Below are 23466 nucleotides of genomic sequence, written 5' to 3'. Positions count from 1 at the left end.
AAAGTAAAGTTTGGCTTTCCCACTAAAAAGAAAAGTATACCATAAAATCAACATAATCGATGTAAAAGGAAAAATCCTCTACAGTTCTACTCTGCAATGATTCTATGATACGGTAATCAGCTTCTTAGACCAAAGGAATTTATTTCTAATAAATGACAATCATCATAAGTTAATGTTTAAACATTTTTATGGAATGAACATGGAAGACTATCTAATAGCTTTACTCTACATAAAAATCATTTCAAATTTTATATATGTACCCAACTGTATTAACTGTAAACCATTAATCCTTCTCAATTTAAAATTTTAGATAGATAAAAACAGCTATTATCATGGTCCGGGAAGTAGCGCAGTGATAAAGCTTTGGACTCTCAAGCATGAGGTCCTGAGTTTGATCCCTGGCAGCACATGTGTCAGAGTGATGTCTGGTTCTTTCTCCTCCTATCTTTCTCATTAATAAATAAATAAAATCTTTAAAAAAAAAAAAAAAACAGCTCTTATCAGTGATAACTCCCCCCTCCAAAGTTATCACTAGGCCTTAATGTTTACATAACAAATCCACTGTTCCAGGTGGTCATTTTATTTTTATTATTTTTTAGAAATCTTTAATTTTTATTATTGGATAGAGACAGAGAAACTGAGAAGGGGAGAAACAGAGGGAAAGAGAGATATACCTGCAGCCTCTACCCCCCCCCCCCCCCCCCCGGTTGGGATCAGGGGCTTGAATCTCACTCCTTAGGCACTGTAATGTGTGCACTTAACCAGGTGCACCACTGCCTGGCCCCCAGGTGGTTATTTCATTTCCTTTGTTTTATTTGATGATTATGTAATCTGAAAGATCTACATGAATGACAAGATAAGTATATTGCAGGTGGGGGTAAGTTAGCATAATGGTTATGCAAACAGACTGCCATGTCTGAGGCTCCAAAGTCCCAGATTCAATCCCCCACACTATCAAAAGCTAGAGCTGATCAAACTCTGGTTAAAAAAAAAAAAAGTAAGTATATTGTACCCAAGCTTTCTGTCTTTTATGTAAATTACTTGTCTCCCTTTTGAAGCTGCAGGTCCTACTCCACTGACAGCCTCAGTGACCCATTTCACTCTTGCATCTTAAGCCTTTGAGCTCCTATATGTATGTAATTATTTTAAAAATATTTTTATTATCTTTATTTATTGGATAGAGACAGCCAAAGTTGAGAGGGAATTGAGTAATAGGGAGAAAGACGCCTGCAACACTGCTTCACCACTTGCAAAGCTTTCCCCCTGCAGGTGGGAACCAAGGGCTCAAACCCAGGTCCTTGCACATTGTAACATGACTGCTCAACCAGGTGTACCATCACCAGGCCCCTATATGTATTTAATTATTAAATTTGTTTTTCCCAGGATCGGGTGGTAGCACACTGGGTTAAGTGCACATGGCGCAAAAGCACAAGGACCCATATAAGGATCCCTGTTGAAACCCCGGACTCTCCACCTGCAGGGGGATCACTTCACAAGCGGTGAAGCAGGTCTGCAGGTGTCTAACATTGTCTCCCCCCACCCATCTTCCCCTCCTCTGATTTCTCTTTTTTTTTAATTTTTATTTATATAAAGGAAATACTGACAAAAACTATAGGATAAGAAGTGTACAACTCCACACAATTCCCACCACCAGAATGCCACATCCCATCCGCTCCCCTGATAGCTTTCCTATTCTTTATCCCTCTGGGAGTATGGACCCAAGGAACATTATGGGGTGCAGAAGGTGGAAGGTCTGGCTTCTGTAATTGCTTCCCCACTGAACATGGGCTGCTTATCATTGTAATTGTTTTTATAATCCCTAAAGCATTGAAGAGTGTGAGGAAAGAACCTAAGAAATACTGTAGGATCAAGAAACAGAGTAAGAGGGATGGCCATGGTATGTATAACTGGGGTGAAATAGTCTCTCCCCTCAAAACAACAAATAAATACAAGAGACCCAACTGAAGTCATAATCTACAGCTGAAAGATCTGCAGCCTCAGGTGGGTGCTCATGTGTGGTTGGGGCAAAAAGGGGCACAGGTTGAAGAACAGCACAATCAAATCAGATCTCCAGGTGGCATGGTGCTGAGCTGTGCCATTTTATCCATTTTGCTTTAAGCTTAACAAACAGTGAAGGTTATTCCTAGTTCTGGAAGAAAAGAGAGGCTTTAAACCTCTCAATCTTTGACTGGGGGTGGGGTTAGCCTTCTAAATTTAAGGCAAAGACATAACAAGAACCAAAGCATTTTGTGACCACAAGATAGCCCAAAGCAACCACCCCATCCCACCCACTGCCACCAATCATACCAACAAGAGAAGCCTAGAGATCACAAAAACACCACCTGCTGGCCAGCAATAATCAGCACAATAAGTGCGCAAGCAGAGAAACAGAATTAAACAGCCGATCATGTCATATCAGCCAGACAGAAATTCAACAAGAGGAAATCCAAGGAATTACAAATGTAGAGAGACTCTTAGATTATGAGGATTCTCCAAGAATCTAAGGAAGAATTGAAAGAGCATTTTACTTTGGAATTAAAACACACAGGAGAGGAACTCATAACAATTTGCTAAGAATCTTAAAAGCTTTAAAGCAGAACTTTGGTCAGAACTCACTAAGCAGTTAGGAAGCATGAAAGAAAAATTTCAAACAGAACCCCAGGGAGTAAAAGACACTCTAACTGCAATCCATGTCTAGTTAGAAGACGTATAAAATAAACTCACACTTTCAGAAGAAATAATTTCCAATCTAGAACATATGGCTAGCCTATTCATTCAATTCCAAGATGAGGGAGAGGAATGGTTCAAAAAGACTGAAGCAACTCTCTGTGAAATTGCAGACTCCATTAAAAGATTGAATATAGGAGTGATAGGTATATCTGAGGAGAAGGACAACACTAAAGGACCAGAATCCATTTTCAGAGCAATTTTGGCTGAGAACTTCCCCTACTTAGAAAACCCTCAGAACATTCTCACTCAAGAGGCAGAATGAGCAAATACAAAAAGACCAAGGCACATTACTGTAAAACTGTCAAAACTTAATAACAAGGGGGGGGGGAGGATGCTGGCTGCTAGGGAAAGGAAAGAAGTTACCTACAAAGGCAAAGCTGTAAGACTTTCATCAGATTTCTCTTCAAAAACCCTAGAGACAAGGAGAGAATAAAATGACATATTCAAAGTTCTAAAGGAGAGGGAATTCCAGCCATGAACCTTGTATCTTGCAAAATTATTCTTCAAATATAAGGGAGAAATAAAGGTTTTATCAAATACTCAAAAACTAAAGGAATCTGCCACAGTCAACCCCATCTTACAAGAACTACTGAGCCAAGTCCCATAAGAAAGGAGGAAGCAAAGGAATACACATCCCAAGTAGGGTGAATAGCAGTAGACTAGAACTAAGAACACATTAAAAATAGGAAAGAATAAGCAAATAGGGGAGGGAATTAAAGGACAAAACAGTTTTATCAAATGTTTGTTAATCAAGATCAACTTAAAAAAGGCTTTTCAAGGGACTGGGTGGTGGTGCACTTGGTTGGGCACACATGTTATAATGCACAAGGACCCAGGTTTGAGCCCCTAGTCCCTACTGGCAGGGGAAAAGCTTTTCAAGTGGTGAAGCAGTGCTGCAGGTGTCTCTCTGTCACTCTCCCTCACTATTACTCCCTTCCCTCTTGATTTCTGGTTGTCTCTATCCAATAAAAAAATTAAAAGGCTTTTCTAGACACACAATGCTAGTTACTATATTTATGGTAACCACAAAGCAAAGTAGAGAACAAAGATTTTACACAGTGGAAAACTATAGTAGTTATTGAGGGGTATGGATTGCAGGCACAGACTTTCAGTGACATGTCAGAGAGGAAACAAATATAATACTTAAAGATCTCAAACTGCCTAGCCCATACCTCTAAGTACAAACATTTACTTTACCCTAAGCAAACAATACCTAAAATTTGTAAGATGATCAAACTCTAAAACTGGGCTTAATCTGTTCAAAGAGCTCTAAAAATATATTTCCATATATAGTTTTTTAAACATCTAAGTCAACTACAACTTTAGGCCAGACATATCAAGACCATTTGGCCCTGTCAGTATCTAAAATACAAAGATGTTCATATACCACTAAATGTCACAATGCAAAGTAAGATACAGTATACTACTATAGATTCTAATCATTGGATTAGCATAAAAAAACAAACCCTCAAGCAACCTGATTTAATAACAATTGATTATTCCTATTCTAAGCTCTTTCTAAGACTGTAAGAAACCCCTTGCATTCTCTTTGGAGAATCCTTATTTCTCCTAGTCCTGGAACCGCTAGGACTATGCCAATACTTCTCAATATTTCTTCTCTCTGATTCTTTACTGCCATATCAACTATGGTGACTTCAACCAAATTGATACTAGTGCTGCCATCCCACATTATGCTGCTACTGAATTGTTATGGTGGACTACAACCAGAGCTATGGAGCTTAAGATGTCAACCTCACAATTCTTCAAACCTGGTGAGATCTTTCCTAACACATAGGACTACCTACATCCACATTAGATGGCACAACATCTAACAAAGTTACAGATACTAGGTATGGGGTAGCATATAGAGTATTGGGTACAGGTGTACATGTAGCCATAAGCTAGGAGTAATTATATAACACAAAGTAATAGTATTCAATTGTCCTTGGTGATTAGACTCAGATCTAATAAACCTGGAGTCCTAGTTGCCGTGCCTAAAGAAAGCACCATAAGTTCTCTAATCAATTAGACATAGACCAAATTAGTTTAGCAATCTAACAGAAAGGCACAAAGAAGACAGAGCCTAAAAAATTAATTCTGGTTGGGTGGAATAAATGCTTAAGCAACTGGGAGAAAGTCTAAGGTCATAAGATAAAGAGAGGACTACACAAGTTGGATAAAGTTAAGAGACAGGCTCACTTAATAAGGGCCCTTTTGGTCAATATCACAATACCTCACACCACTGGGGGCCCTAGTCAAGGAATCCTTGGATTTCTATACAAATGTGATAGGCCTAGACTTCTAATGAATCCCTCTCTATACCACCACTGGGCACTTCTATCAGGAACATCATCACAAGCCCTCTTGTGAACCCTCTCAGGACCTTGCCCTCACCATACAACAGCTATGGTAGGGACTACCTCAATCTCTGAAGGGAGGCTGGGGTATCTTGCCCTGCCAGTCAAGAAGACTGGTCCTGGCTGCCAGCTAAGACCAATAGAGCCTTAGAGGTTACACAGGCCCTGGATCAGGTGGATGGAGGTAAATAGTTAATTCTATCCACAGAATTTTTTCAAGAACAGGAGCTACTCTCTGCCCTAATCCAACTCTCTAGTCCTTTTTTCTGCTCTGATACCATTTTCTCAGACAATGGTTTTTATCCAACTTCATCCTAGCTATCAAACTCAAGTAAAAACTACCATAGTCATGGGCCCCCTAGAAACATGCCTAAGCTGAGCTCTTATTCACCCTAAAATCCCCAATTTCATCTGCCCAGTTCCTACTTTTTGGTTCCTGTTCATTAACTATTTTGTCTCAGTTTATGTCCTACCACCTTCCATAAACCAAGTTGCTGACGTGAACATGATTCCACCCTGACTTCTCTGGGCAGATGACCTCACTAATGTGTCCTGGAACCTTACCTCTCCAGTACTCTACCTCACTAGGGAAAGACAGAACTAGGCTGGGGGTATAGATCGACATACCAATGCCCAATTCCAGTAGAAAAGCAATTACAGAAGCCAGAACTCCCACCTTCCGTATCCGCAAAACAACTTTGATCCATACTCCCAGTGGGGGGAGAAATATAGGAGGAAGAAGATAAGAGGGCTCTGAATTCCAGCTCTATCAGGTCCCAGAGAGAGGGGATGAAAAGGAGAGAAGTATTTGGATGTAGTAATAAGGTGACGTGTGGCTTGGAGGGGAAAGCAGCACTGAACCTGGAAGAAAAATGGGGCAAATATGTACAAATGTAGATAGTTGTAGAGATGACCGTTAACCCATATCTGCAACCATGGTGGTTTGCAATGGAGGGACTTGGGATTTAGAACTCTGGTGGTGGGAGTGGTGTGGAATTATACCCCTGTTAACATGTAATTTTATAAATCAATATTGAATTACTAATATAAAATTTAAAAAAATACTATAGAATCCAGATGTTGCTTTAATTTAAACTAATGAAGATTTGAGGACATAATATTTTATTATAATTCTACAATAACAATAACATACATTATATAATTCCATTGTGATGCCTGTAATTGTATATAAAATTTTGGTCCATTTCCAAATTGATTGAATGCTTTAAGTAACTTTTTTTTGCCTCCAGGGTTATGGCTGGGGCTCAGTGACTGCACTATGAATCCAATGCTCTAGGAGATCATTTTCCCCAATTTTGTTGCCCTTGTTGTTATTGTTATTACTGTTGTTGTTGGTGGATAGGACAGAGAGAAATAGAAAGAGGAGGGGAAGACAGAGAGGGGGAGAGAAAGATAGACACCTGCCGACCTGCTTCACTGCTTGTGAAGCGATCCCCCTTCAGGTGGGGAGCCAGGGCTTGAACCAGGATCCTTATGCTGGTCCTTGCTCTTTGTGTCATGTGAGCTTAATGTGCTGCACTACCGCCCAGCCCCCAATGCTTTAAGTAACTTAATGACAATTTCAGATAATTTTGCCTAAGCAGAGAAATTTCTCCAATTAAAAATTTTTAAAGAAATTAATAACAAAGAGTGGTCCGGGAGGTGGTACAGCAGATAAAACATCGGACTCTCAAGCATGAAGTCCTGAGTTCAATCCCAGGCAGCACATGTACCAGATGTCTGGTTCTTTCTCTCCTCCTACCTTTCTCATTAATAAATAAAATCTGAAAAAAAGAAATTAATGACAAAGAAAAAAAATACATTTAAAGACTCAAGTCTAATTTGACATCACTTTTAACCAAATACAAATTATGTGACAGCCTTGAATATGACAGTACCACCATCTTAAAGATTATTTAAAAGAATAAAGTTTCTATTAAGCAATATTAGTTCACCCATAGAACATCCATATATACCCAGTGAAAACTGAATTCAAGACAGAAGTTGGGAAGTAAGAACAGAAAGGAAAACCGCAAAGCAGAACTTGGACTGGGTTTGGTGTATTGCACTGAAGTAAAGAACTCTGGGTCAGGGAGGGGGTTTCAGGCCCTCGTGCAAGATGGTGGAGAAGGACCTAAGTTGGGGGTGAGAGCGTTTTGCAGAGAACTGAAAAATTTTATACATTTTAAACATGTACCAACAATTGTATTTCCTGTCAACCATTAATCCCCCAATAAAAAAATGAATTCAGTTATCTCTGATCATTCTCCAGCTTTAGCCCACTAAAAACCATGCCTTTCATATTATTCTTTGATTTTTGTTGTTCTTCTTCTTCTAGCATTTGCCCTTCTTCCGTAGCCAGTCAACAGCATCAGGTTGAGCCTGATGTAAAGTTTCGAGACCTCCTTTGAATCTGGAGAGGTGGCAGTCATTGACTATGTGGGTCATAGTCTGTCTGTAGCCGCAGGGGCAGGTCGTCTCTGGCTCCCCAGCGATGGAACATAGCGGCGCACCGGCCATGGCCTGTTCGATAGCGATTGAGGAGGGCCCAATCATAATGTGCTAGGTCAAAGCCGGGTTGACGCTTGCAGGGGTCTGTGATGAGGTGTTTGTTCTTTACCTCAGCTGACTGCCAACTCTGTTTCCAAGAGTCTGGAACAGAGAAGTTCACTGTAGGCGTAGGGGACCAGATTGGGTAACGAGACGTCAAGCGTTGGACAGGGTGGGCGAAGATATCCGCATATATTGGCAGGTCCAGTCGAGCGTAGACGTGGGAAATGAACTTAGATGATGCCGCATCCCAACGAATATCTGGCGGGGCGATGTTGCTAAGAACTGGCAGCCATGGAACCGGGGTGGAACAGATGGTTCCAGAAATTATCCTCATGGAGGAATATAATTTGGGAATCAACCAAGTGGACGATTCCCAAATTAAGTGGGGGCTACGGAACCATACTGGGGCACAGTATTCTGCAGTGGAATAGCATAATGCCAGAGATGATGATCGTAGTGTGGAAGCGCTCGCACCCCATGAGGAGCTGGCCAGTCTTGCAATGATGTTATTCCTCGCGCCCACCTTTGCTGCAGTTTTTATGAGATGTTCGTGAAATGACAGGGTGCGATCGAGAGTAACACCAAGATAGACTGGCTGGGCTTCGTGCCGGATTCTCGTATCGCCAAGCTGCACATTAAGCTCACGCGAGGCCAAGGCATGGTGTAGATGGAAAACAGATGATACCATTTTTGCAGTGCTAGGGATTAGTCGCCATTTTTTACAGTAATCAGATATCAGAGACATGTCTTTCGTGAGTGTTTCCTCGAGGATGTCGAACTTGGATGCCTGAGTTGCACAGCAGATGTCATCGGCGTAGATGAACTTCCTTGAAGAAGTTTCTTCCTTGAAGAAGTTACTGTAATGTCAGGTGTCAGACATCAGTCTCTGGGAGTCTCACAGCCAGTCAGGGCAGGTACTCATGTGACACACACACACACACACACACACACACACACACACACACACGACCTAAATGAAGCAGTAAACTTCCATCTCTGTGGGGAGCATAGCCCTTTTGTGTGACTTGGTGTCTTTTCCTCCTGAACCATGATAAAACAGAAATGATCTTGTCCGATACCTCCCTCACAGGCAGAGGTATTTTGAACATCCATGGAGAAGTGGATGATGACAATTAACAGCTGTTTTGTGCACCATAGTCTTACCAGTTAGGGATTGTTATAAAAGCTGTACAAATGAGGGCATAGGGCTGAGAGATTAAGAAACTACCTGAAATTAACCTGTTCTTGTTAGGATTGATTCATACCAGTCTGACTCCAAATTCTAGATTCCTTTCACCATATGAAGCTAAATCGTTTTGACATTGCAACATATTAGGCAGTATACTACCAAGATGGCAACAAGCATGTTAAGATTACACCTTCGGGTTAAGCGCAGGTGGCGCAAAGCACAAGGACCGGCATAAGGATCCTGGTTCGAACCCGGCTCCCCACCTGCAGGGGAGTCGCTTCACAGGCGGTGAAGCAGGTCTGCAGGTGTCTATCTTTCTCTCCTCCTCTCTGTCTTCCCCTCCTCTCTCCATTTCTCTCTGTCCTATCCAACAACGACAACAACAATAATAACTACAACAATAAAAAAAACAAGGGCAACAAAAGGGAATAAATAAAATAAATTAAAAAATTTAAAAAAAAAAAGATTACACCTTATACTTGGAGATTGGTGGGATTCCTTCAGTAATGTTATCAAGCCCTGAGAAATGTTCCCACTACTTGATCTTAAGGTTTTTTTTTTCCTCAGGAAATCTTTAAATAAAAGCATACACATAAGGGATTCCTTTTTGCATTTTTATAGCAACCCTAAGTTTGGGTTGACTGGTCAAGCCAAGACCATCATACAGTAGAGAAAGGAAAGAATCTTCAATAAATGGTGCTGGAAAAACTGGACAGCCACATGAAGAATGAAACTGCATCATTGCCTCACACCATAATGAACATTAATTCAAAATGGATTAAAGACTTGGATGTAAGACTTGAACTCATAAAATACATAAAAGAAAACAGGAGCAAAATACTTCACAATATTGACTTACGTGATGTCTTTGAGGACTAGAATCCAACAGCAAGTGAAAAAAAAGTAAAAATAAATAGTCATGGGAGTTGGGTGGTAGCGCAGCCAGTCAAGTGCACATGGCATAAAGCATAAGGACTGGCATAAGGATCCCGGTTTGAGCCCCCGGCTCCCCACCTGCAGGGGAATTGTTTCACAAGCATTGAAGCAGGTCTGCAGGTGTCTATCTTTCTCTTCCCCTCTGTCTTCCCCTCTCTATTTCTCTCTGTCCTATTCAACAACAATGACATCAACACAATAACTACTACTACAACAACAAAAAAACAAGGGCAACAAAAAGGAATAAATAAATAAATATTTTAAATAAATGAATAAATACTCAGACTTAAACTGCATAGTGGAAGAAACATTTTATAAAATGCAGATGTCCTGCTAAATGGGAGAAGTCATACAGATGGTCAACAGATAAATGAGACGTCATCCTTATTACCAGGAAAAAAGTGTAAACTACAATGAAATATCACCTCCTACCTGTGAGACATGCATATATCACAAAGACCAGAAATAGCAAGAATCAGAAAGGATGTGGAAAAAATAGGAACTTACTGTTTGTAGGAATATAAACTAGTCCAGCCTCTTCGGAAATCATCATGAAGGTTTCTCCAGATGCTAACAATAGACTTACTATATGACCCAGAAATTCCACTCTTATAATCTTCCAATAAACAATGATTCCAAAGGCTATGTGTGCTCCAATGTTATTGCAGTGTTATTTACAGTAGCCAAGATATGGAATCATTCCCAGTGCCCAGTGATGAGTGAGTAGATAAAGAAATGAGTGGATATAAGATAGAAGATAGTATAGCTACATAATGGAATTCTACTCAACAAGAGAAGGTAACATTTTGCTAGTCTTATTTTTATCATAGCACTGCACAGCTATGGATAACTGTAGTATCACAGAGTAAACCAGGAACCTCTCACATACAAGTCTTTAGTGCTATTACTGTTGCTACTGTGTATCTCACTAGTCCAAATTTTCCCCCTCCTTTTATTGTGTGTGTCTGAAAATAAAACCAGGGCCTTGGCACACGTTCATTACTACTATGAGTGGCCTCCCTAGGTTGATTCTTTTATTCTTTATTTTGAGGAGAGAGGGAGAGACACCAAGCATCATTCTACCATCCATGAAGCAACCCTGGTGCTCCTGTATAGTGACAGAGCTCAAATTCAAAGCCTCCTACATGACAAAGCATTCTCTCTCTCTCTCCCCCTCTCTCCCTCCCTCTGTCTCCCTCTCTGTCTCTCTTTGGCAATTAAAGAAATGAGGGGGCCAGGCAGTAGTGCAGCAGGTTAAGCACACATGGCACCAAGTGCAAGGACAGGCATAAGGATCCCAATTTGAGCCCCACCCCCGGCTCCCCACCTGCAAGGGGTCGCTTTGCAGGTAGTGAGGTGGGTCTGCAAGTGTCTATCTTTCTCTCCTCCTGTCTTCCCCTCCTCTCAATTTCTCTCTAACCTATTCAACAACAGCAACTGCAATAACAATAAAGGCAACAAAAATGGGAAAAATGGCCTCCAGGAGTAGTGGATTCATAACACAGGCACCGATGGCCCCAGAAATAACCCTGTGTCGGGCAGCCCCCCTGCACCATCCTCCATTGCTGACACTATGGTCTATTTACATAATCATTGTTTTGCCTGAAAGATCCCCTCCACATTATCCCCTCAGGGTATTGCTAATTCCCGCCAGTTAAAACCATCACAGCAGTTGCTAAGGACACTTCCACCTTCCCAGCATGCCTTTTGCCTCTCTCCACCCCCTTTCCTAGCCATTTCCATTTCCAACTTGCCATTTCTGGTTATTATCCCATGAAACCCACTTCTGTTCCTGGTTTTGCTCTCTTTTCTCTCCTGCGTCCCAACCTGGAGAAGGGGGGCTGGCATGCAGAGCAGGAGGCGGCCATTGTGGTTTGGCGCCATGAGGCCTAACCCACTGTGATCATGCCCCACTCTGGGGCCCCGCATCAATAAAGAATTGTATTACCACACCTCCATGAGTCCCTGGATCCTCTCTTCCACCCGTGAAGCTAGCCCAGCAAACCTGGAGGGAAAAAAAGTATAGAAGCCATTTTGCTTTTGTAGACTTATAGTAACATAAAAAATACCTCCTTGTTAGAACCTGAACTGGAGTTGATGTATTATAGCAAAGTAAAAGACTCTGGGGTGGGTGGGGAGGAGAGTACAGGCCCAAAAAGGATGACAGAGGACCTAGTGGGGGTTATATTATTATGTGGAAAACTGAGAAATGTTAGGTACAAACTAATGTATTTACTGTCAAATATAAAACATTAATCCCCACAAAGAAATTTTTTAAAAAAAGAAGAAAAAATAACTACTTGCATTGTCATATGTATGGACTCAGATCCAAGCCCAGATCCCACTGCACTGAAGGAAGATTTGGTGCTGTACTATCTTTCCCCATCTCAATCTGAAAAAAAAAAAATTAGTTTAATGGTAAGAACTGCTCCACTCTCCAAAGGGAAGCTGGATCATCCTGTTCTGCCATTCAGGAAGACTGGTCCTGAGATAAGTGCAGCCTAGAATGTTCCTAGCTATGACCATAAACTGTGAGCTCAGTCTGACAAGGATTCAGAGGTTTGAATGTATCTTGTTTAAAAATCATAAAATGCAAGTGTCTTAAGAACAATAATCTATTAAAACCTACTGAAAAACCTATAACCCATCTAGCAGAACACACACTTGTATCTTACCAAGGCCTTGGGGTTGAGCACCAGTACCACATGGAATTATCATGAACTCAAGGGGAGCTCACTGAATGATGGAATGGTGCTGTGTGTCTCTCCTTTCCTCTCCCGCTCTAAAATAAAGAATGAAAAAAAAAATCCTCACCTTGGAGAAGGATACTCAGTAGCAGTACCCCACAAATGTAAGGACTCTGGGTCCATTCCTCACCACCATAAAAGTAAAGAAACTCCATCTCTGCAAAAGTATGGTGCAGAGCCCATGGGCCCACCTAGCTCTTTGTTAGGAAAAAAGAAAAAGACAACTGGGACCAGGGGAAAATAGCAGAGCAGCACAGAAGCACAGGGCATTTGCATGCAAAAGGTCTCAACTTCAAACCCCCCCCCCCCCAGCAATACTATATGCCTGAGAAAAGCTGTGCTCTGGACAAAAAGGGGGAAAAAAGTAATTAATCAAGAGACCCACAAACACACACTGAAGTAAAATGCAAGGCATTCTGGGATCTCTGCCACTTGGAAGGTAAAGAGAGGTATTCTGAACAGCTGTCGGGTGCCCTAATGTGCAGCAGACAGACTATAGACTCTTCACAGAGGGTGTGTTTGGATTTGGTTGTGACATCATCATCCCCCCAACATGACTAGATTTATGGTCATTGAATCCAGACTTACATTTCTGGAACTTCCCCGTGATTTCCTAAGAAAGCTGAATCTTGTGGTCTAAGTGTATTACATTCAACCACTGAGAGAAGAGTTTTGCAGAGCTGAGTAGCAAACAGATGCTGACCTTTGTGCTCTAAGGAAAGTACCTCCCCTTTGCTCTTTCTTCTGGAATTTTCCACATGCCATGCTGATCTTCATAGGAGATGGTCTGTACAAATTCAAATTAGTACAAGTGGACATCCAGGAGGTATGGCCATGGAGTAACAAGGAACAGAAATGATCTCCCCCAAACAACAAATATCTACAATAGTAGACCTTACCAAAGCCATCAACTACAACTGAGACATCTGCAGCCACACTGCTGCCCTCCTACATTGTGCTGCTACTGAATTCTTATTTTGGACTGTGGCCAGAGATACGGAGCCTGAGATGTCAACTCCTCAAATCTGGTGAGATCTTCCCTAACACATGGGACTACCTATGTCCACGCTAGATCATCTAACAAAATTACAGATACTAGATATAGAGTGGGGTTTAGAGTATTGGGTACAGGTGTACATGTATCCATATGTAAGGGACACTTATATAACACAAAGTAAAAGTGCTCAACAGTCCTTGATGATTTCACTTAGATTTAATAAACATGGAATCCTAACTGAAGTGCCTAAAGAAGGCATCATAAATTCTCTAATTGATTAGACTTAGACCAACAATCTAACAGAAAGGCACAAAGAAGACAGATCCCAGAAGAAAGAAAAAAACTAATTCTGGTTGGGTTCAACAAATGACACTCAACACTTAAACAACTGGAAGAAAGTCTGTCATCAGGTAAAGAAAGGATACAAAAGTTGGATAAGGGCAAGAGACAGGTTCACTTAATAATGGACCTTTTGGTCAATATCACACTATCGTATCATCTGGGGCCCTAGTTGGGGAATTCTTAGATTCCCACACAAATGGGATGGGCCTAGACCTCTAATGGATCCCTCTGTCAACCACTGGAGACAGAGTTGTAGAGATGATAGTTCATGCATGTCTGCAACCTTAGGAGAAATGTGACAGCTTGCAGTGGAGGGATTTAGAACTCTGGTGATGGGAATGGTATGGAATTATAACCCTGCTGACAAGTAATTTTGTAAATCAATATTAAATCACTAATAAAACTTAAGAGAGACATGTATAATTACAGATAGCCACACAGTATGATTAAAGTTGTATTAATGAGGAAATTGGACTAAAAGAAAGATAAAATAGGCAAAAAAAAAGTAAGAAGAGGAATAAGATATGTTAGGTAGAAAAGACAAATTTTACAGCATATTCCCAGGATAATACACAATGACAAGTTTCTTTGTTTCTTTTTAATTAATAATAATTAATTATTATATAAAGACAGAGAAATTGAGAGGGGAGGGGGAGATAGAGAGGGAGTGACAGAGACTCTTGCAGCCCTGCCTGACTAACCACTTGTGAAGCTTTCCCCTTGCAGGTGGGAACCAGGGGCTTGAATCCAGGTCCTTGACTGGAATGTGAGTGCTGAACCAGATGTGCTACCACCTGGCCCCTAGTTTCCTTATATCTAAGAAGTAAAAAAACAGATTCCTGAATGACACACAGGTGGTAATACTACTGGATTTTCTTTCTACCTGATGTAGCAGGTTGGAACATTCCACTTTCAATACTGAACCAACGGCAGTATTCTAGGGACTATCATTCGATATATATTAGTGACATGGGCCAAAGTTTAACTTACCAAAATGAATTCTTTGAAGAGACCAAGGCAATGCATCGAGTCTGCAGCTATCTGGTGGTCTCCTGTGACCCAAGGACAACATTTAAGAGTAGAAAGAGGAAAGATGAATATCTCATTATTCAAGTAATCCTCCGCGAATATTTTTTCTTAAAAATAAGCTTCTGGGGAGTCAGGCAGTAGTGGGTTAAGTGCACATGGTGCAAAGCACAAGGACCGGTATAAGGATCCCGGTTCAAGCCCCCAGCTCCCCACCTGTGGGGGAGTTGCTTCACAGGCGGTGAAGCAGGTCTGCAGGTGTCTGTCTTTCTCTCCTCCTCTCTGTCTTCCCCTCCTCTCTCCATTTCTCTCTGTCCTGTCCAACAACGACGACATCAGTAACAACCACAATAATAGCTACAACAATAAAATAACAAGGGCAACAAAAGGGAATAAATAAATAAATAAATATTAACTTAAAAAATCTTAAAAAAAAAAAAAAAAAAGCTTCTGGTTAAACAAAGCTTCCCTGGAATTCCCACACAAACACGATGAGCCAAGACCGTGAATAGATACCTGTCTCCATTATCACTGGTCATCTCCATCAAGAACAACATAAGGGACCCCTTTGGGGGTCCCCATAGGACCTTGCCGTCAACACAGATCAACAACGGTAGAGACTGTTCCATCCTCCGAAGGGAGGTTAGATAACATACTCTACCACCTGAAGAAGATGGGTCCTGAAATTGGTGCAACTCAGAATGTTCTTACTGATGACCACAGAATGCAAGTTCAGACCTACAGGGATATAGAGGTTACATAGGCTCCTATGCTGAAAATGGGCCCCAGATCAAATCAATGTTTACAGTCACCAATACTTAAAACAACTTTCCCATATTTGGGAGCTACTCTCTTCCCTGATCCAGCTTTTTAGCCCTTTTTCCAGCTATGACATCATCTCCCCAGACAATAACCTGGGTCCACCTGCATATCAGATTTCAGGCTTAGGCAAAAACTAAGTCATGGGCCCTTTGGAATATACCTAAAATATACCTACTAGCTATTTCCAAACCAGAGACCCCAAATCTTTACCTGCAATATTCCAGCATTTAGGTTCATGATTAATCAACAATTTGTATGGCTTTACATGTTAACTCTTTTTCAGCCACCAGGTTGCAGACGCTAGCATGATGCCAACCAAACTTCCCTGGACAGATGACCCCACCAATGTGTCTTGGAGTCCCAATTCCTCAGAGCTCTGCCCCACTAGGGAAAGAGAGAGACAGCTTGGGGGTATGGATCGACCTGTCAATGCCCATGTTCAGCGGGGAAGCAATTACAGAAGTCAGACCTTCTACCTTCTGCACCCCATAATGACCCTGGGTCCACACTCCCAGAGGGATAAAGAATAGAAAAGCTATCAGAGGAGGGATGAGGTATGGAGCTCTGGTGGTGGGAATTGTACCCCTCTTATCTAATGGTCCTGTCAATGTTTCCATTTTATAAATAAGTACATTAAATTTAAAAAACAAACAGCTGCAGTTTGAAGTTTTATTATCAGGCAAAAGCTTGGGATTTGGATAATTCATTGTTCCTATTAAAGGAAGGTGGGGTGTGTGCTGGCAGTGAGTCAAGTAGAGGGTGGAGTGAGTGTCCTCCTTTGCCAAAACAAGGAGCCTAATCAGGATGAGAGCCAGCATGAAAATCCACTGAACCTCTACCCAAAAAAGAACCAAGAAGGCCAGTCACATTCCCCACAGGAATTGCTTCTGCTTCTGTTCCAACTGTGATAAAGTCCTAAAAGCTGTATATCATTAGAAATCATCCACTGGAAGTATGGATCAACCTGGATCCACCTGTCAGTGCCCATGTTCAGCGGGGAAGCAATTACAGAAGCCAGACCTCCCACCTTCTGCACCTCATGATGATCCTGGGTCCATACTCCCAGAGGGATGAATAATAGGAGAGCTATCAGGGGAGGGGATTGGATACAGAGTTCTGGTGGTGGGCACTGTGTGGAATTGTACCCCTCTTATCTTCTAGTCTTGTCAATATTTCCATTTTAAACATAAAAATTTAAAAAACTGTTTCATATTAAAAAAAAATTTTTTTTAAATCAGCCACTGGGCTATTTATCCAGAAAAATGTTCAACACAGTCTTTACTAACTGTCCATCAAGACCACAAAACATTTAGTAAAATACTCAGGACACTGTGATACTTACTAAGAGTTAATATTAAAAAAAAAAAAAAAACAGCTACATAGCTTAACCAAAATGAACTATGCACAGTTATCTTTACAAGTCATAAAATGAGAGTATGTGTGTGAGAAAGAAGGGGGCAATGTTTCAAAGTAAAAGGTTTATATGTCACTATGAATTATTGTCTTTGAAAGTAGGTACTTGTCCCCACAAAGTCTTCTGATGAGGTGAATAGAAAGTTCTAAGGAATTCTCATGTTTTCCCCCTTTACACAGTGAATACAGCTCACTCAGTTCACCCAGTAAACCCCGAGTGTCTCTTTCACTTCATCCTTCCCACACAAGCACAGCACTAGCAGTCTGGTCTTTCTCAATCACCACTGGCAACTTCAATCAAACTGATCATATACCAGTGTATTCTAAGAAGCCGGTTCTGTCACCAAGAAGCTCTAACACTGTCCCCTCAGAAATCACATTCTTCACTGGGCAAAGTGGACTCATCAGATAAGCAAGTGAAGAAGCAAATTATTTCCTCTTATTCGTCTGAGACTGAATTCAAATTAGTCTTAAGAAAGGAGGGGTTTTTGTACCTTCGATTTCCTATGACACCTAATAATATACTGTGTACACACTGTGAGCTCAGTAATTGCTATCATCCGCGAACACTTTCTTCTAGGCACTGCTCTTGAAGCTTTACATAATTAATTTCATGCATACATTTTGTCACTCATAACAATTACCCTAGAAAAGTATTATCCTCATTTCCAAGAAGGGTAAACATAGGTTCTAACAAATCCAATGACTCATCTACAACAGTATAATTGGTACGTGGCTGAGTGTAGACTGATCCCAAGATCGCCCGATGCTAAAGCCTACATATTTCACTTCACCCTGTAGGCCCCCTGCAAACCCTTCATGAAAGCTCTAAGCTCCTTCAGTGGCTGCTGAGCCAGAGACAGAAGTCATAGGTGGGCAAATCTTGGCTCAAAACAGATAAACTTTTAAACAGTTACAAAGTCCAGCAAAACAAAACAAAACAAAAACATGAGGGCATGCTTCATCATAGTACTGAATTTCTTGTATAATACAGAGCAGATTGCTAGCTGGGTAGAAGGCTGGTCTAGTTTATCTCAATATCTGAATCTAAAAACAAAGACTGTAAAAGCAGATTGTGAGGAATGTGGCCAGGTTCTGGGCTTCTTTCATTATATGAAATGCTTCATCAGGAGCTATGGAGATGAAAAAGACACTATTTGGGCTGGAGATACAACAGTCATGCAAAATACTTATATGTCTGAGGCTGAGGTTCCACATTCAGTCCCAAGCACCACTATAAGCCAGAGCTGAACAGTGCTTCTCTCTCTCTCTCTCTCTCCTCTTTCTCCCTCCCTCTTCCTCTCTACACCTTTAAAATAAGTATTTAAATGATATCAGCTGAAATCTTTAAAAAAAAAAATTAACTGGGAGGTCTTCCTGTCATGAGCTTGATCCAGGCCACACCACATTAGAGGAAACTTTAGTTTTGTAATGTCTCTTCTCACTTTTGTTCTCTGTCTCCAACTGAAGGGGAGAAAAGCCACCCTGGAGCACTGAAGCCATGGTAAGGATGACAAACAAACAGAAATAATGATTCTTACTATACAGTAAGTGTTGTAATTTGAACTGGTCATTAGAGAAAAACAGGATTTCAGAAAAATAATAATAGAAGAGTTCAAATGAAAGGAGTAGGTTGTTCATATATAGGGTGACAAGAAAGTATAGGAACTCTATAGAGAAATAGTGGGGCACATTACAGAAAATAGAACCACAAAACAGTGCTATGAGAACAGGTTGTAGAAGACTTTGAATGACTAAAGAATCTAGATTTTAGTTTATTGTACTTAGGGGTCACTAAGATTTTTGAACAATGGAATAATTTGTTCATGAATGTAGCTCAAACAGATCAATCTGAATCCCTAATAAAATATAAATGCACATAATATAGGACAAAATACTATAGAAGAAGAATGCTCTACCTTGAGTTAGTAGGATGTATTTTAAGTATGCAAAGCTGGCTCAACATACAAATATCAAGCAATGTGATATACAAAATCAAAAGCTAAAAAAATGACCATATGATTTTGATTAAGAAACAATTTGGACAAATCCAATACTAATTCATAAGAGAAAAGCTCCCAGAAACTAAGACTAGAAAAGAACCTTGTCAACTTCATTAAACATCTTTAAGGGGCCAGGTGGTGGTGCACCTTGTTAAGTGCGTAAGGACCTGGGTTCAAGCCCCTGGTCCCCACCTGTAGGGGAAAGCTTCTTGAGTGGTGAAGCAGGGCTGCAGGTGTCTCTCTACCTATCTATATCCACCTTCACCTCTCAATTTCTCTCTGCCTCTATCCAATAATAAATAAAATTAAATAATAATAATAAAGTTACTTTTAAAAAGTATTATAAAGGGGGCCAGGTGGTGGTGCACCTGGTTGAGTGCACATGCTACAGTGCACAAGGACCCCGGTTTGAGACCCCGGTCCCACCTGCAGGGGGAAAGCTTTGCAAGTGGTGAAGCAGGGCTGCAGGTATCTGTCTGTCTCTCTCCCTCTCTATCATCCCTCCCCTCTCAATTTATGGCTGTCTCTTTCCAATAAATAAGGTGATAAAAAATGTAAAGAAAAACAGATTTTTAAAAGTATTTAAAAAATAAAACATCTTTAAAAATTTACTGCTTGGACAGTGTGCTGCTTTGTAGTGTGTGCAAGCCAGGCTTGAACCTGACCTCCACCACACTGGAGCAAGTTTTGGTGATATAGTCTCTCTCTCTCCCTCTCTTTCTCTCTCTCTCTCTCTCTCTCTCTCTCTCTCTCTCTCTCTGCCTCCTGCTTCTTTGTCACTAAAAAAAATACAAAAGAAAAAAGAAAAAAAGAAACAAAATCAGTAACTAACATATCTAATGGTGACAAACTGGTGATTCCCCCCCTAAGATCACAAAGCAAAGATGTCCACTTTCACCATTCCTCTTTGTAAGCAACTAGGAGTCCTAACTACTGCAATAAGAAATAGAAGCTGGGGCCCTAATCGGGAAGTCCTGACATTCCCAAACAGACATGATGGGCCTAGACCTTGAATAGATCCCTCTCTCCATTGTTACCAGTCCTCTCTATTAGGAACAACACAATAGACCTCTTTGTGGGGCCCCCATAGGACCTTACCCTCAACATGGATCAACAACAGCAGAGAATGTTCCATCCTCCGAAGGAAGGATGAACAGCATATTCTATCTTCCACCTGAGGGAGATGGGTCCTGAAATTGGGGCAGCTTGGAATGTTCTTACTCATGACCACAGAATGTTGTCGTATGCTTTACATTGGTTTGTTCTAGCCCTCCCCTGCCAAGAGAATTGGATCAGTCCTGTTAATTTCGCGGGCCTGCTTGGCCCCGCCCCAAGGAACCCGGGGAGAGGGTTCCTGAGTTCGAGAGTGTGAGAGTTTCAGAGTTCGAGAGTAAGAGAGGGTTCCTGAGTCCGAGAGTTCTTGAGTTCCTGAGTTCGAGAGTTTCAGAGTTACAGAGTAAGAGAGAGTGTTTGTGCCGCCGCAAAGAGACAGCAGAGTTCTGTTTGGTGATTAGTTTGTCTTAGTTTATGAATTGTTGTTCCTGAATAAAGAAATACAGCTTCCCTGCCCAGCCGTTGTCTCCGCGTCTCTGTTACCCGCCCGTGAAGCAAGCCAGCCCGGCCGGCCAGAGCCTTCCGAAATTTTAACAACAGAATGTGAGCTCAGATCTACAGGGATGCAGAAGTCACATAGGCTTCTAAGCTGAATATGGGCCCCAGATCACATCAAATCAACAGTCAACAATATTTATACATCTTTCCCCTATTTGGGAGCTACTCTCTTCCCTGATCCAGCTTTCTAGCCCTTTTTCCATCCATGGCATTATCTCCCCAGACAATAACTTGGATCCACCTGCGTATCAGATGTCAAGCTTAGGAAAAAAAAAAAAAACTAGTATGGTCATGGGCCCTTTGGAATATAACTAAAATAGGCCTACTAGCTATCTATGAATACAGGCAGTATAAAAAGCAAAGAGAATTCTGTGAACCAAGGAGGATAACAAAGGAATTTCTCAGAGGAAGTAGAATTTCACCTGAATCTTAAAAGATTTCAGCGAAGAATTCAGATAGACAGGGAAGAGGGGAGAGTTGCTGGTATCGAGGGATCACTCAGGTGTTTTGCATGAGTTGAAGAATGAAGAGCATAGAGAAATAAAAGATTGAAATAACCAAAACAGTTTTAGAGGTAGTGAGAGGACCATAGATTAGAAGTAGAGATGACCTGACTCTGCAGAAATGTTGTTTAGATGTGCTTCCTTGTCAGTGCCCATGTGAACACTCGGGCATTTTTAGAAGTGGGCATTTCTGTTCCCCTGGCCTTGGACAGGTCACTTGCCTATAGAAACTTCACTGTGACTGGGTTTGACCCCTGGTACTTTACTATCTCTCTGACCTATCTGTGACCTGCATATTTGGGTGAATACATTTCCTGTACCCCCAGTGAGACAAGACAGCTCTTGCACCTGATGACATATTTAGACATATACATGATCTCAACGGCCACTGTTCTCTTTTGATAACCACCACATCACCTAGATTGTTAAAGTCAGCTTCCTCCACAAACCACAGTGTGAAATATTCTCATGGGAAAAAAAAAAGGTGCCAAGGTACCTTTTGATTTTGATACTTCAATAAAAAAATGCATCTTTCATGTAAGAATAAGGGTCAGTGGGACTAAAAGGGCTAAGGGCAAAAGCAGAATTTGAGGCAGCAAAAGCAGTGGAAAGAACCCTACTAATAAGGGCTCTGGTTTGGTGTCTGTCATTAAAGTCTCTGTGATCTTGGTCATTCCTTTACTCACCAATTTTGCTATGTGAGTATGAGGAAGCTAATAGGAGCGATCTGAGAACTTCACAGCTCTTACTACTATTACAATTTATTATCATCACAACTATTTAAGACTGCAAATCAAAATGGTCATATTTTATGTACTGGAAAATTTAGTTCAACATGACTTTTTCTTAAATGTCTGTATATCTACTCTTCCCCTTCATGTCCCCTAATGATTCAGAGAAATAACTCCTCCCAGCATTAGAGGCAACAGATAACTAAAGTTGGGTTGAATTAGTAGATCTTTTTCTTTCTTTTTTTTTAAGAAATGGCATATTCTTCTTATTTTATTTTTCACTTGTGCACTCTCACTCTCCCACAAAGAAAAGAAGCCACTGTAGGGCGGTTTCTTCTGCCTAATGAGGCTTTAAGTTAAGTCTGAATCTTCAGAATATCATTATATAGACACCACAATTTAGTTAGACACTGAAAAAAGAGACTGGGAGAATAGCCGGTGCCAGGGACTTTGCTGAAGAACCATCTTTTCTAGGTATTTACCCAGGGAAAACAAAAGCACCTATCCAAAAGAGGCCTATGCACACTGACATTCACAGCAGCACAGTTTGTAACAGCCCAAACTCAGAAGCAACTCAGATGCCCAAGGACATATGAATGGCTAAGGAAGTTGTGGTACATATGCACAATGAAGTACTTACTATGCAGCTGTTAAAAATTATGGGGTCTAGTTTCATCTGCTCTATTCTTACCTTTAGATTCCTGATTATCAAACAATTTTGTTCTGGCTTTCTATCTTAATGCTTTCCAGTCACCAAGCTGCAGATGCTACCATGACTCCAACCTGACTTCCCTGGGCAGACGACCTCATCAATGTGTCCTGGAACTCCACCTCTCCAGAGCCCTGCCCCACTAGGGAAAGATAAACACAGGCTCTGAGTATGAACTGACCTGTCAGTACCCACGTCCAGTGGAGAAACAATTACAGAAGGCAGACCTCCCACCTTCTGTACCTCACACGGATCTTTGGTCCATACTCCAAGGGGGATAAAGAATAGGGAAACTCCCAATGGAGGAGATGGGATATGGAACTCTGGCAGTAGAAACTGTAGGGGACTGTACCCCTCTTATCCTAGAATCTTGTCAATCATTATTAAATCAATAAAATTAAAAAGAGGGTGAGAATAACTTCTAACGTATTCCCTCCTGGAAGTGGGAGTCCTAGATGTACATATACTCCAAGAATCCTATTCTGCAATTTAAAAAAAGGATACTGTGTCTTTTTGGCCCAAATGGATATAACTGGAAGTGATTATGCATAGTGAAATAGAGAGGTGAAGCAATTACTAGATGGTTTCACTCACATAGAATCTAGAGAATTGAGACACATGAACTTTCCACAAAAAAAAAAAAAAAAGAAAAAATGATAGGGTCATCTCCTTTACAATATTGTGGTCAGAAATCAAAGCATCATGTTGAGTAAGACAAGCCAGAAAGTGAAATACCAATACCAAATACCAAACAATCTCACTTATAGGTGGAACATAAGAATAAAGTATAATGAGGG

At 41.0% G+C, this 23466-nt stretch overlaps 1 long non-coding RNA gene across 1 annotated transcript in view; it reads right to left on the bottom strand.

The window, feature by feature from the left end:
* LOC132537504 (uncharacterized) overlaps window positions 1-13282 on the bottom strand; it is a 42638-nt gene extending 29356 nt beyond the window's left edge. The window contains exons 1-3 of the long non-coding RNA XR_009548963.1: window positions 13216-13282; window positions 12066-12157; window positions 11719-11770 (exon numbers count right to left, since the gene is read on the bottom strand). This is a non-coding gene — a long non-coding RNA (uncharacterized LOC132537504). The remainder of the gene's footprint in view (window positions 1-11718; window positions 11771-12065; window positions 12158-13215) is intronic.
* Window positions 13283-23466: the final 10184 nt, after the last annotated feature.

This window comes from Erinaceus europaeus, chromosome 3, assembly GCF_950295315.1.
Source record: "Erinaceus europaeus chromosome 3, mEriEur2.1, whole genome shotgun sequence".
NCBI lineage: Eukaryota > Metazoa > Chordata > Mammalia > Eulipotyphla > Erinaceidae > Erinaceus > Erinaceus europaeus.
Note: the sequence above shows the minus strand (reverse complement) of the source record. Positions and strands in the feature narration are given on the sequence as shown.